The 15,756-nt window shown below is 41.7% G+C and overlaps 1 pseudogene; it reads left to right on the top strand.

Moving 5' to 3' along the window:
* Nucleotides 1–1,146: 1,146 nt before the first annotated feature.
* LOC105855167 (heat shock protein HSP 90-alpha pseudogene) lies at nucleotides 1,147–3,350 on the top strand (annotated as a pseudogene).
* Nucleotides 3,351–15,756: the final 12,406 nt, after the last annotated feature.

Raw genomic sequence — 15,756 nt, 5'->3', positions numbered from 1 at the left:
GAAAAACCAGCAGAGTTGGGAGTGTTTTGGAGTGTGTTACAAGTTGGAAAGCTTTTATAGGTGAGTTCAGAAGAAGGGGAGAGGACTCCTCATGCTGGAGTTGTTCTTTTTCATTTGAGGGTACAATACAAAACTTACAATCATTGGCTGCAGATGGTAGCATGCAGGCTAAAATGTCTATGTGCAAGACAATCAGTAAAACCTCTAAGTCAGAAATAAATCAGGGTCCTTTTCAATATTAGTAGGGGACATGTTAATCAGTATGTCAACAATTTGAAGAACTCATGATTCTTTCCTCAGTGGCAGGATGTTACCATGAATCACAAGACCTCAGGCTTGAAAAACCTGTTTGGTTTTAAAGAAAAGAACCACATGTGACCTGCAGGTCATCAAGCTCAGACTCAGGGTGGATCTCTGTGGTTGAAAATCAGGTCTTTACACCCTTACATGTTTTGGTGGAGGGTGGGGCACCCTAAATTGTTGAAGCTTGTTGGAGGAGGTTGGTTTAAAAATTTTAAAACTTCATTTATTCTCCTGTTCAGTTAATCTGTGTCAATAAGTAAATTAATTTAATCAACAAAATTAATTATGTATTAGAATTTAGTTGCAAACATATTAATTCTATCATATATTATTTATGTAACAAAACATTAATGACAACCTCAATGTCCAACAAAGGGGATTGTAATTAAGTTAACCTAATAGTGGCTTCATAATAAATGGCTGCATCAAACAATCAAGTATGAAATATTATAGATCAGTTAAAAATTGATTATATAACAGTGTATTTATTAAGATGGACTAATGTTTACACAGTGAATAATCTGAGTCACATGATGATGTTTACATTGTAACTTTACTTTGGTAATAAATCAGAAATCAAATTATAATGAAAATAAGTAGTATTTACTAGGTACTTTCTATGCATCAGGCAATGTTCTAAAGGCAATGTTGATATATGTGTTCATGGCACTCAAGATAGCTCATCACTTCTGCTCTTAGGAAATAGTGTAGGAATCAGTCCTGAGGCTTCATGGAAAAACGGGAGATGTTTGTTTAAAAAATAATGCAAAACAGGTTTATTTGCATGACAAAATGAGGATTAGAATAGGAGATAAAGTTGCATCAAGTGGTCCATTAATCAAGATGCCTGAGGAAACTCGGACCCAAGACCAACCCATAGAGGAGGAAGAGGTTAAGACATTAGCCTTTCAGGCAAAAATTGGCTAGCTGATGTCACTGATCATCAATACTTTCTACTCAAAGAGATTTTTCTGAGAGAGCTCATTTCAAATTCATTAGATGCTTTGGACAAAATCAGACACAAAAGCTTGACAGATCCCAGTAAACTAGACTCTGGGAAAGAGCTGCACATTAATCTTGTACTAAACAAACAAGATCTAACCCTTACTATTGTGGATACTGGGACTGGAATGACCAAGGCCAACTTGATCAATAACCTTGGTACTATCGCCAAGTCTGGAACCAAAGTGTTCATGGAAGCTTTGCAGGCTGGTACAGACATATCTATGATTGGCCAGTTTGGCATTGGTTTTTATTCTGTGTATTTGGTTGCCGAGAAAGTAACTGTGATCACCAAACATAACGATGATGAGCAGCATGCCTGGGAGTCCTCAGAAGCAGGATTATTTACAGTTAGAAGTGACACAGGTGAACCTATGGGTTGTGGAACAAAAGTTATCCTCCATTCGAAAGAAGACCAAACTGAGTATTTGGAGGAAAGAAGAATAAAGGAGATTGTGAAGAAACATTCTCAGTTTATTGGTTATCCCATTACTCTGTTTGTGGAGAAGGCACGTGAGAAAGAAGTCAGTGATGATCAGACTGAAGAAAAGGAAGACAAGGAGGAGGAGAAAGAAAAAGAAGAAAAGGAATCTGGAATCTGATGACAAGCTCGAAATAGAAGATGTTGGTTCCAATGAAGAAAAAGAAGAAAAGAAAAATGGTGAGAAGAAGAAGAAGATAAATGAAAAGTACATTGATCAAGAAAAGCTCAACAAAACAAAGCCTATGTGGACCAGAAATCCTGATGATATTACTAATGAAGAGTATAGAGAATTCTATAAGAGGTTGATCAATGACTGGGAAGATCATTTGGTGGTGAAGCACTTTTCCATTGAAGGACAGTTGGAATTCAGAGTTCTTCTTTTTGTCCCAAGACGTGCTCCTTTCAACCTATTCGAAAACAGAAAAAAAAAACAACAACACTAAGTTGTATGTACGCAGAGTTTGCATCATGGATAACTGTGAGGAGCTAATCCCTGAATACTTGAATTTCATTAGAGGAGTGGTGGACTCTGAGCATCTCCCTCTAAATATTTCCCATGAGATGTTGCAGCAAAGCAAAATTTTGAAAGTTATCAGAAAGAATTTGGTTAAAAAGTGCTTAGAGCTCTTCAACAAATTGGCAGAAGATAAAGAGAACTACGAAAAGTTTTATGGGCTATTCTCTAAAAACATAAAGCTTGGAATACATGAAGACTCTCAAAACCAGAAGAAGCTTTCAGAGCTATTACGATACTACACATCTGCTTCTGGTGATGAGATGGTTTGTCTCAAGGACTACTGCACCAGAATGAAGGAAAACCAGGAAAAGAAGAAACATATCTGCTGTATCAGGTGAGACCAAGGACCAGGTAGCTAACTCAGCCTTCATGGAACATCTTTGGAAGCATGGCTTAGGAGTGATCTATATGACTGAGCCAATTGATGAGTACTGTGTCCAACAGCTGAAGGAATTTGAGGGGAAAACTTCAGTGTCAGTCACCAAAGAAGGATTAGAACTTCCAGAAGATGAAGAAGAGAAAAAGAAACAGGAAGATAAAAAACAAAGGTCAAAAACATCTGCAAAATCATGAAAGACATCTTAGAGAAAAATGTTGAAAAGGTAATTGTGTCAAACCTATTGGTGACATCTGCATGCTGCACTGTCACAAGCACATATGTCTGGACAGCAAACATGGAAAGAATTATGAAAGCTCAAGCCCTAAGAGACAACTCGATAATGGGTTACATGGCAGGGAAGAAACACCTGGAAATAAACCCTGACCATTCCATTATCCGGACCTTAAGGCAGAAGGCAGAGGCTGACAAGAATGACAAGTCTGTGAAGGATCTGTCATCTTGCTTTATGAAACTGCACTCCTGTCTTCTGGCTTCAGTCTGGAAGATCCTTAGACACATGCTAACAGGATCTATGGATGACCCAACTTGATCTGGGTCTTGATGAGGATGACTCTACTGCTGAAGATTCCAGTGGTGCTGTGACAGAGGAGATGGCACCTCTTGAATGAGATGGTGACACGTCATGCATGGAGGAAGCAGACTAAGTTCTCCCTGAAGAATGACTTGTATATGTGTTCAATACTTCATTCCCTCTGACAATATATTTTCAAGGATTTTTTTTCTTTATTTTTAACACTTAAAAAAATCTGTGTGGTATGACAATAACTACTTTAAGGGGAAGATAAGATTTCTAAGTGTGATACTCTGATACTTCAGGCACTAAAGCAGAGCTAGTAATGCTTTTCTGGTTTCACATTGGCTTATTTTAACAGATGGAGGTAAAACGTGTTGTAGGATGTATCTAAGCTATGCTAACTTTGTGGCCTAGCGTGCTTAGCTATCAAGCCGATTCCTTAGTAGACCAAATCTTTTGTCACTGAGTATTCCAAGACATATCCTGATGTTTAGAAGAAAAGTATTTGTTCAAATGACTTGAGTTCATTTTCTAGAATCTACTTTTTAAACTTTTCATCCCCTGTAGTTTCTGCATCTACTAGTCCTCTTGAAATAACTATGTTTACAGTGAAGCACCTTGATGAAACTCTACGCAGGGCTTGTTTTCCAAAGAAAAAGCATTGTTTAGGGGAGCAAAATTACACACCCTCCCCCGCGTGCTGTAAAGCTGTTTTCAAAAGTGAGGTTTGTGGATGGAAATGTAGAGCCCAAGTCACAATCCACTTAAAACTTGAAACAAATACAGGTAAGTTAAAAAAAAAAAAAAAAAAGGATAGGAGATAAAAAGAAAACTGGAGAAGCACAAGACTCTAAAGCAGCTGACTCTGGGCCAACACAAAGAGGAACTTGCTGTGCTGCCTTCGGAAGTTCAGTCTCCTTCCCCTCTCGCCGCGCAGGCTGTGCCGAGTGTGCACACGTGAGTGTGCACACGTGCCCACGCACAGGCCTCCCAGCCCCCGTGAGATGACGGCGGCACTGCCAACACCTGCATTTAGATAAGCAAGCAACAGTGTCGGAATTGAAGGTCAAGGACATGCACGTACACGCACATATACCTATACATCAATTTGCATCATTGTAAGTATTTCTGTGATTAGTATCTTTATGCCTTAATCTTTGTGTGCATTTCAGATTATTTTCTTAAAGTACATTCTCACTGGAGTTTTAGGTGAAAAGGCAGGAACGTTCTCTGTCTCTTTCCACATACAGCCAAAGGGCCACCCAGAAAACTTGCCCTCATCCACGCTGCCCCCACACCCACCCCGCAGGGCCTTGATGAATCCGTGCAGCAGGCGGAGGGGGTGTCCTCTCACAGAGGCTTAGGGTCTGGTGTTCTGACTCCGGGGAACTGATTAAAAAGGGGTCAGATAAGGCAGGCAGCAGGGTTTATGCTCTAGCTGGGCCACAGGAAAGTGATTCTGGGGTTCTCATACCGAACCATGGTGAATGTGTGGTCAACCAGGGAAGCCAGCGTCTTCCGTCTGATCCTGAGCTCAAATGCTTGGCCAACTGCGCTGAGAAGCGGAGCGGCCGCAATGGCCAGATGGGACGGGGAAGCTCTCGCTCAACGTCCTGAGAGTGGTTGTGGTGTGGGGACAGGGGCTGAGGCAGGGGAGGAAGGACACGATGACTACCCAACCTACTAAGGTCCATAATTTCCCAAGACAAAAAAATAAAAAAATATAAAATCCTATTAAGTCACAGTAAATTCTGTGAACATTTACTGTTAGGATATAATGAATCGCAAGTTACATGGGGGTATGAACTATAAGATGTTACTTAAATGCAAGCAATCATTTTGTTTTTCTAGTTGTTTTTTTCTATTCCATGTTCCATATCATTTGAACAAAAACTTTTCTCTGCTACCCTTTCATTCATTCATTTATTCACCCAAAAATGCTTATTTACTATCGATCATGTCCTAGGTCTGTGGTCCATAGATATAAAGTCCCTTGATATTTGCAGTCTAGTGGAGAAGACAAAAGCCTAGGATCCTAAGAATAAATTGCAATAGTGGATACAGGTGTAACAGGAAACAGGTACAACCAGCCATAAATGAAGGGGGGAAATCAGGGAGAGCTTCACAGGAGAAGAGAAGTTTTGTGCCTGTTCTTGGGAAGATCAGAGTTTGCCAGTTGGACCAGGGAATAGGAAGAGTGTGGAAAGGTGGAGGTGACACCTGCCAGGCAAACTCTGAGAATGCCAGCGGTTTAGTGTAGCATTGCCGGAGCATGGGCTGAGATAGAGTGCAGTGAGGTTAGGAGCTGGACAGGTTTGTAGGGTCTCCAGGGCCACGCTGCAGAGTTTAGACTTCACTGCAACAGTGAATTTGATGAGGTCCTCTTCCAGTTTTTTTTCAATGGTTCCTGAGCAAGCACATTGTGTACAATCTCTTTGAAGACATTCTGGGGTACACCACTGTTTAAGAATCTATATTGGTCATGGGGAACCATTGAGGGAAGATTAACAACAGAGTAAAAAAGTCCTATTTTTGAAAAACAGCTCTGATGTCCACCAGGGTTTAACTGGGAACACAGAGGAGCCCAGAGCCCCAGCGTCAGCTAGCTGGCTGCAGCCACGGCCCGGGTGACACTGCTGGGGGGCCTTGGCTAGCAGTGGGCAGACAGGGAGAGATTCACAAAGCAAAAGGGAGAGGGCCAGCAGAGATCTGAGTGGGTGCACTGGTCTTCAGCAGGGAGATCTGGCCTGGGAGAAAGATGTGGCAAGTACAGAGAGCTGTGACACGCCAACTATAGAGAAGGTGATGTTCATTAAAGATGAAGTGTGGAGAAAGAGGAAAACATACAAATCCTGGGGAGACCAAAATGTCAAAGAAGAACAAAGGAAAAGGAGCGCTTGTTGAAGATGAGCAGAGGTGGAGGAAGATCTCTGGACAGCTGGCACAAGAGCTGCAAGACGGGGCGAGAGAAAGTGAAGTACGAGCTGGGACGCCCCCGCCCCGCTGGGACGCAAAGATGGGCCCCTGCCGCACACACAGTCGTGTGCAGGGAGGTAAAAGCAACACCGTGCCCTGAGGCTGGACGTGGGAGCCTTCTCCCGGGGCTTGGAGTGTTGTACTGGCAAAACAAGGTTCACCGCTGCTGTCTGCGTTGAGTCCAGTAACCAGCTGGTCCGCACCGCAGCCCGGTGAAGAGCTGCTTGGCGCCCACGGGCAGGACGCTGCACCCATGGCCGCCTGAGTCCCACTGTGCCTGCCCCGGGGCTGCAACTGGCCAAGCTGACTCCTGAGGAAGAAGAGATTTGAAACAAAAAAAGGATCCCTCTGCTAGGGTTTCAGTGCCCATGCAAAATATGAATTGTGGGATCTGAGGGATTTCCAATGGCCTTATATCTGATATGCCATTTTTCGATATACTGCACTTGAAACTTTTGCTCTTAGTTCACAGACAGATTAATCTCCTTGCATCCACTCTTCAGTTGTCCGTGAAATGTGGCCATAGGCACCTTCATCTGCTCCCTTTCCTTGGGCGCAGCACCACCTGGAAGGTGGAAGATACTTTCACAAAGATGGCATACTTCCTCCCTGGCTCTCTGTGATAATCAATAGTGTGGATATTTTCTAGGTTTGCAGTGTGTGCAACTGGATATACCCGCCACTGTATGAGCAACACTTACAGGGGACAGCCAGGTAGAACAGGTAAGAATCTACTGATTCCCAGGAGAATAGCTCTATTGCTACTGTTCCTATGGGTGGACCGATTCATTCTTTCACCGTTGTGAAATTTGCCTACAACAATTCACCACCGCTTCCAAGGTAAAACACACGGCCCCCTTGCAACTGTGACTTCCTTTGTTACTGGCTGCCTTTACTGCTGGCTATTTCCACCATCAGAGTTTCTGGCAGTAGTAGGAAGAGTGGCATTCTCCAAGAGGTCCTATAGTATATTTTTGGCCATGTCAATAGGCTGAGCACGTCTTTTTTTTTTTTTTTTTTTCTCACAGGGTCTCACTCTGTTGCTTGGGCTAGAGTGCAGTGGTGTCATCATGGCTCACTGCAACCTCCAACTCCTGGGCTCAAGCTATTGTCCTACCTCGGCCTCCCAAAATACTAGTATTAAAGATGTGAGCCACCTCCCCGGCCCTGAGCAAACTTTTAATGACCATGGCTTGGCTCCAATGAAGGCCAGGGCAGCTCTATTAGTTGATGCAATAATAACAATAATAATATGGACCAATGAAAACAGAATCATGAAAATCCACCCTCGCACCATAGGAATGCTACAAAATGCTCCAGAATAGGCTTCTAGCAGGTGAACCCAGGAAGTCTCCAGGCGGGACTCTGTTGGGTCCTGGTGTCCTCTCTGACTGTGGTCCTTACACTTGGAAGGCCATGCAGCCCCTGCTAACAGTGCAGTAGAGCAAACTGTGAGCAGGGCAAGAGGTAACATCAAGATGACCGTTTCATCTCCTCTCCTCCTTTATCACCGCCAGTTTTCCCCACTTGTTTTCTCCCATACGCTAGGTTTACAGACCACTGACTGCTTCCCCAGGCTTTGGCAGCTACTTAATTCCCCCCATAGACTTGTCCAGCCAATCCACAAAGACTGTGCTCTGTGGCTGCCAGCTCCACATTCATTCCTTGATGGTCACCTGGTCCTTCTGTACTTAGGTATGTGGGGGTGGTGGGTGAGGAAAGAGTTTTGTTAATAAGAGATGGTGTCCTCTGAGATTCAGAAAGTAGGAAAAACTGCTTGTAGTTAGAGGTCAGGGAAATACTTGTGGAGGAGGAACCGCGCCTAGAATAGGAAGGCTTTGGGACAGGTTACGGGGACAACAACAGAAAGCTCAGAAGCAGTTCACTTCTGAGTTCACAAGTTACGGTGCATGTAACTTGCTCTCTCCATTTTTCACTTTGGAAATGCTTCCCTCTTTTTCTAAATTATGATGTCGATTGCCACTTAAAAATCTTAGTGTGATATGAAGAAACACGTGCGTTTACTGTCCCCATCTTCTGAGTCTTCCTTAACAATCTCATCTTGCAGTTTCTCCAGTAAATCTATCTGGACAGCAGCATGCTGTTTTCCATTTCTCTTGGATCATTTTGAAATCTTCTCAGATTTCTTCAAAGTTCAGTGGTTTCTTTCTCTTGCTACTTGCCTATAATCTGGGAAGCATCACAGAATTAATGATTTTGTTATCACTGGAGCATAAGAACTCACCCCTTGTATGTTTGTTTTAATCATTTCTTGTTTTTTAGGAAGAAAGACAGTAAGTAAATCAAGAAATTAGAACATAATCTGAAGATTCACTGTGGCTCAGCACTCCTGAAAGAACACGAACATGCCCTGCTGTTTACTTGTTCTGGAGTGCACTTGACAGTTCTCTGGGAATTCACTGCCCATCACATGTGAGAACATTGCACCATTCAAAAATCTGTTGCTTAGGGACATAAACCCATCTGGGAGAGTTTATTCAGCTATTTTCTCATTAGTCTTGAACTCTCTAGAAGCTGCCTCAGAGAAAGCTTAAATGCTTGCTATTTAAACTATAAGTATACAGCAATGATCTTTCCATTTTGTCAAAAACTTCCAATGGCTGCTGGCAGAGTCAGCTGTGCAATAAGAAGACAGATGAAGGAGCTGGGACAGAAAACATTAGACTGCAGAATTCAGTGTGTGTATTTGAACATAATGTATGGCATAAAAAGCGATTGAATCATAAAGTTGAAAATGTTTATGCTTGTAGTAGCCCTTCTTTCCAAGCATAAAATTGGTCATGCTGTTAATTTTCTATTGAAATTTCTCTGATTAAATATTTAACAAATATGAATTAAGTGGCTGTAGTGTGCTGAGCACTCAAGACACAAACATGAGTAAGCAGAGTATACGGCTGCAAGGGTCTTACAGATCATAGTAGAATAGCAAGATTTAGGCAAATGATTTTGATAACGTGCCAAATAAAGATATATGCCTGGATGTTTCCACCAGCTGGGGAGCTCTCTGTGCCTATGTGCACGCTAGGATTGACGTGCTTGTTGCTGAGGGAGGGATCCATCACTGGAAGCAGCACCCAGATGGCTGGATGTAGTCAGCCAAGTGCATTCTGGACAGTGACAAGAGGGTGAGTGGCCAGGCTGGCTAGAGAGCATATGAACCACCATGGAAGTGGTACAGAATAGCCCTTATGAACATGCAACAGGTGGAATTTAGGTGCTCATAGCATTTTCTTCTTTGCTGTGCAACCTTCGATTTTCATGTGCCAGGGACAATTAGAAGGACAATTGCAAAACTGAGTTGGTTACTGTCTGAGAAACCCTAAAGGAAGAATAAAGAGCTTGTCCAGCTCTGTGCAGGGAAACAGGAAAAGCACCTGGGATGAGTTGACTCCTGAAAGATGAGTCACAGACCAATGTTGTTTGATCTTGTTTGAAATGCAGCTGTCATAAAAATATGTGTTAGAGATCTTCGTGTGTCTGCGGTGCTTGCACTCATCTCTGAAAAATAAAAACACAAGCTACACTGACATGTTTTTGGTTTAGATAGTGAAACTACTTTAACATAAACTAGATAATGGATTAGAGAAAATTTTTGTTTTGTTTGAGCACTGGGTGAGAACAATGTTCTGTTTCTGATTGTATTCGGATTCCTACAGAAAAGGGAATTCATATTTTTTTTAGTGTTCAAATACAGGGACTTAAAGAAACATAACAGTTATAGAGATGAGGTCTTGGTTGAAAAAAAAGACACTCGGAGATGAGCAGCAGAGGCAGAAAACTGTGATGAACCCTAATGCCTAACAGTTGGGGGGGCTTGAAGCTGCCTTTTGGGAGCTCAGGGAGGGTATGGGGCAAAGACACTTGTGGAGGTGTGGTGCCAGACCAGGCAAGGTACAAAGAAACAGGTTCACCTGTCTCAGGTCCCATCCTCTGCTCTCTGTCACCAGAAGCCAGCTGGCAAAGGCGGTTGGGTGATGCAGTTTGCAAGGGTCAGCCTCCCAAGACAATTAGCAAGACAGAGGAGGGTGCAGAATAGATTGGGAGGGGGAAAATAGAGAATAACACTGTTTTGCTAAATATTAACTTCCTAGGTAAGAGGGACAAAGTAGTTCAGATAGTAATAACTAGACTGTCCTTCATCCAGTTGGGAGTTAGAACTAATACATAAGCCAATGGAAGACCAACACTCCTTCCCCTACTTTTAGAGAAATGCCAGAATGACCTTAGCCCTAATGCACGGGGCTTGCTGGGAATAAGGACCCCAGGGGAAGAGCCCCATCCACTGCACTTCACTTGTCCCTTTTTAACTTTTTCCTGAGTTCAAATAAAACAACTGAAAATGTGTGTGCCAACCCTGGGGGGAAATGATTATTCACATCATATTCATTGACAAGTTCATCTATCTTGAGGAAGAACAAGCTGATAAAGGGAATTTCCTAACCCAGATTGAGTATGTGAAGCTGGAAAACAATACAGCTGGTGCTGCAAACACCATTTCCATGTAGGCCATTGTTATGCCTGAAGTTAGAGAGTGATTAATTGTGTGGAAATTTTGTAGCAATATACAAATATACATTTGGTCAAAATGCATTTGAATTAGGTTATGTGCAATTTGTTAGTGTAGGTACAATTCTCAACAGCAGAAAAAGCCAATCTGTTCAGAGAAGAAGTGCGCATGAAGGCGAGAAGACAAGAGAATGCCCAGTTGCTGGAAGTAAGTGGAGGTGAGGGAGGGAAGAGACAGTAAGTCTGTGGGGGAAGATTTGGGGAGAGTGGAGGTGTTGTGTGCCGGCCAAGTTGCTATGTTTGCGTTCTGTCCGTGAAGGGACCTCTGAAGGACTTTATGTGCATGTGTGTGTGGTAGGGACAGGAGGCGGCATCAGCCAACTGCAATTTTCATTTTGGTGCATGTTGTGCCTTTTTCAAGATTCTATTTCAAATGCAAAAGGTCTTTAAAAAAAGAGACAGCAAGTTCCCACAATTTCTCAAGAAATGCTCCACTGGTGTTGCTATGTGATTTCCAAAAACAAGGTGAAGCAATGGAGCAGTGATAATACTATGGGTTTTGGCACCAGGCAAGTCTTGGCTTGGACCATTCGCTCTGTATTAATCTGCTTTGTGACAATCCTTGGGTAAGTTATTTAACTGTTTTTAAGCAGAAGTTCCCTAACTTAAAGGGAGATGTTTTTATTTATTCTATAGGGGTCTTAGGAAGACTAAATTAGATGTTATGTATAAAGTACTTAGACACAGTGACCAGACTATGAAATAGCATCAATCAATGCTAATTATGATTACTGATGCTTATACTATAGCTTTAAGTACCTAGTTATAATAAAATTGCAATTGTATTAGGAATCTCTCTCAATGCATCGGTAGTTAATGATGTGCAAAAAACTCATTGTCAGACCTAGGATTAGCAACAGTCTCCATGAGCGTATGCCTCTGAGAGTGTCTTCCAAACTGGATGTGACACTCTGTCAAAGACACATTAAGAGTACTTAACTAGTTAAGTTAACTAATTTATGGGACAAATCCTAGTTACTTCAGATTCTATCTCAGGAAATTTAAATTGAATCTGAAATTTTATGAGTGACTTTTATATCATTGTTCCCTGGCATGTTTCAAAGATTGCTTCAATAATTCAGGAAGAATTTCTGGAATCTGATATATGTTAGGCTCTGTGATAGATGATACATAATCTGATTTTGCCTTTCAACAGTTGGCATAAGATAGATATGAAAGGTAGGAATTGAAATAGAGCGGTGAAGAAGATGGATAGAGTCCCCATCTTCACAGGGTTTATAATCCAGAAAGAACCACTGACAATCTAAAAAGTATTTATGAGTGCATGACTGTTTTGAAGGACAAGTGGCAGGTGTTATATGTGAAGCTGGTTCACTGTGCAGCAGTTACCAAGCCCAGAGGAGGACTCCCATTGCAGGGAGCACAGCAAAGATCATTCCCATGTCAGTCACCAGCAATAGGATTCCAGATACTTCCTCCCATTTCATCCTGGGCTGAAATTTCCACTCACAAGCCTGGTGAGCCATCACATTCATGCAAGTTGAGTGAAGCAAACTTATCGCTCAGAAATAGGCAGCAGTGGACAACAGAAGCCTGGAATTGATGGTGAGCCAGTTTCCCAAAGCCAAGGAAAGCCACCCTGGCTAGATGGAGTCTTATCTGCATGTGCCCTGCATGCACCACAGCTAAGGGACCCCAACAGCATCCTACCCTAGGTTTTTACCCACTGGGGTCACTGTGCCAATGTACTGTGGGACATCATTTTTAGGGGGCACAGGGACAGAGCTCAGCCTGTTTCAGCCAGTTCCTCCTTATCTCAAGACGTTTTATTCTCAGCATGCTCCACAGTTATTCTGAGAACTACAAGCAAGAAGAGGGGAAAAGCTAGGTGGGACAAGGCTATGCCAGGAGTGGTCCTGGACCGAGAGGAAAGTGGGACTTCACTGAGTGTAGGTGATAAGACAAGGGTGCCTGGAGGATGGATGACAGAAGAAAGCTGAGGCTGGAGAGTTGCATGCATGAGAGTAGTGAAGGTGGGCATGTCAGCAGAGAGGGTCCCATTTCAAGCAGGGGAGTAGTGAAAGAGTGGGTTCATTTGAGAAACTTAAGATCATTATTCTAAAGCAATGCTTGCAAAAGAGAAGGCTGGGGTGACCTGTGCAGGACCTGAGCATAAATCCAAAACTGCATTCTACCCCTAGCACTAGGAGAGACAGCCAATAGCCAGAATAAGACATCATCACGACTTTGTCGAGGCTATTATTTCTGGTGTACCTATCCTGGCTGTCAGTGTGAAATGTCATACATTCAAAGCAAATTCACATTATTTCTCTCTTCATTGGATTTGAAATGCTGGTGGAGCTGGCAAAGGATTTGCAAGTTAAACCAAGTCTAACTGATGCTATTAAGAGCAATGAGGCATTTGCCCCTGATTTAGATAACAGGGCTGATACTCCCATCCAGTTTTCCTTCATTTTTTTAACAGGTATTTATTGGGTGCTTGTCAAGTACCGGGCCTTGTGCTCAGAACTGAGATTATTAAGTTATAGATCTCAAGGCAACCATAGTCCATCAGGGAAATAGCGAAGATTATTCATCAGTGATAACATTGCACCATAATGCTCCACAGAAGGAAAGTACAGTGTCCTGAGGGAAAGGAGACTGCCCGAGGAATCTGAATTAACCCATCTGAGCCAGTTTCAAGGAATAAATAGAACATTTATAAAAGTGAAGTGCAATGACTAAAATTTGAATTTGCCTGGAAACTTTGAATTCATGTTAGATTCAAATGCAATGTTTAACCCCCCCAAAAAACAATATGACAGAATATCTCCCCAAAATTAGCTGGAATCCTTTGCATCCAAAATAATGGTTATAGTCAGACATACGAATAGTAATCAAATACAATTATATCATTGTTTGTTTAGACCAGAGTCAGACTTCAAGAAAGAAGAATTAGGATGTCTATGGAAATAGTTAAAAGTAAGTCCTCAAACCCATATTTTCTGACTATATTAATTGCAGTGAGATGAGATGAGATGAGCAGGAGGGTTACCCAATATTTATCTACTTACTAAACTCTTTCTGGATACTCCATCAAAGAGAAGGATGAAATGCGTCAGGAATAATTGTCTGGGTCTTTGAAGTGGGATTTTTAAATAATTGCTCAGTAGAGTCTGGTATCTTCCTAGAAAGACAGGTGGAGCCAGTCTGAGACTAGGCTACAGAAGTCTTTAGCCAATGAAATTCTGTCTCTTTCTTTCTGTATGAACAAGGGTTATTCAAGTTTCAGAGGACATTTAATTCTAGATCCTTTGTTAGTTGCTAAGAAACGTAGGAGCATGCTCTTATATCATAATATATTAAATGTTAATGCAAAGTTTAAATTGCTGAAACCAAACAATCCCTCTATGTTTAGGGACCACAGATGGATGGCTGCTACGGTGTGAATGATAAATGACCATAAGCTCTCTAAGCACATGCTACTTTGTAGGGGAACTCTTATAGGATTCCCATTCAGAAATGGACTTGGAATTCAAGTAGCCTTGGAACCCTGCACTTGCTCTTGTCTGTGATGCAGCCACAGTTTCATCTTTGCCTTGCAGTGACTGACTCCTTGGAGTAAATAAAGCTGTAGAACCCAATGCACACTGTACATATAGCTACCTGAGACAGCAACATTTGCAGCCTAGTTAGCACAATTACAGATTTAAAATTGCATTATAATCCTTCCTCTCCTCCTTCCCTTCCCTTTTTTTAATACCAGAAGTTACTAGGTGGGTCTGAGCAAGGTGGGCTTCTGCACGGGGGTAGGAGATGATATGTCAGAGACCTAGAAGTGTGGAGGGATTGTCAATGGGTGTCATGGCAAGGGCAGGTGGCCTCTCCGCACAGATTGCTGGAGCTCGGTTGGGATAAGCGGGATGTTGGAGGGGAGTGGGGATGACAAGAGATTGTTTACATACAGGACAATCAATTAAATAGGTAATTATATGAGGATATCAAGAGATATTGGCTTCTCACTGTCAATGAAGAAAATTATGTATCCTGAAAGGGAGAAAATTAGAACGAACCCTATTGCATTTTGTTGGGATCGGAGATATCTGTAAAAACTAATTTTTAAATCTATAAATAGATGTAAAATAAATATAGTCATAAATGTGCATACACACACACACACACACACATTCCCTGGTGTAGTATACTGAGACAGCCCACTGAACACCAACATACGCATCATGGATTTTGAATATAATTTAACATCTTCAAAGGTAAAAGGACCCCATGAAGAAATGGCTGATTCCAGCCGGGTGAGAGATAGTACAACATGAGCCTGGAGCTTCTTTCTTTTCATCATAAAATAAAGTAAAGCACAAAGAATGATAATGATCAGTCCAAAAGGCTCCTTCTGGCCAAATATGAGACTATTTGATCATCATAATAATGATAGTAATAGATTATAATCTATTGAATAAAATTAGAATCCATGAGTCCATATTGACAGAAATTTTTAAACATGATTGCAGAAATTGAAACTTTGATGAGAATATTCAAGTAGTTTCAAAATTTTTCACAATAAAATAATTAATTACAAAGGAGCAATGATAATTTGTAGTGGAGAGGACTTATAGACACCATTTTAATTAAGCAAGGTGAATGTCATCAATAAAGGGCCAGATTAATATTATATGTTACATGATAGGATGCAATGAGCAAAACATAGCATTGTTTTGGGGATATTTCTGCCAAAGATTCAAAACTTGAATCTAATCATAAGGAAATGTCATAGGCACCCAATTTGAAAGCCATACTGTAAAATCTCTAGCTTGTATCTTTCAAAAGTGTCAAAGGCATGAAAGACACAGAAAGTCTAAGGAACTCTAACTAATTAAAGCAGACTAAAGATATCCAGTAAGTGACTTCTATACTGGATCTCTTGCTTGCTACATACTGGACAATTGGTGAAATTTGAGTGGGGTATAAGGCTTAGATGGTAATAATGTGTCAACGTA

The sequence above is a fragment of the Microcebus murinus genome, chromosome 9, assembly GCF_040939455.1.
Source record: "Microcebus murinus isolate Inina chromosome 9, M.murinus_Inina_mat1.0, whole genome shotgun sequence".
NCBI classification, from domain to species: Eukaryota; Metazoa; Chordata; class Mammalia; order Primates; family Cheirogaleidae; genus Microcebus; species Microcebus murinus.
Note: the sequence above shows the minus strand (reverse complement) of the source record. Positions and strands in the feature narration are given on the sequence as shown.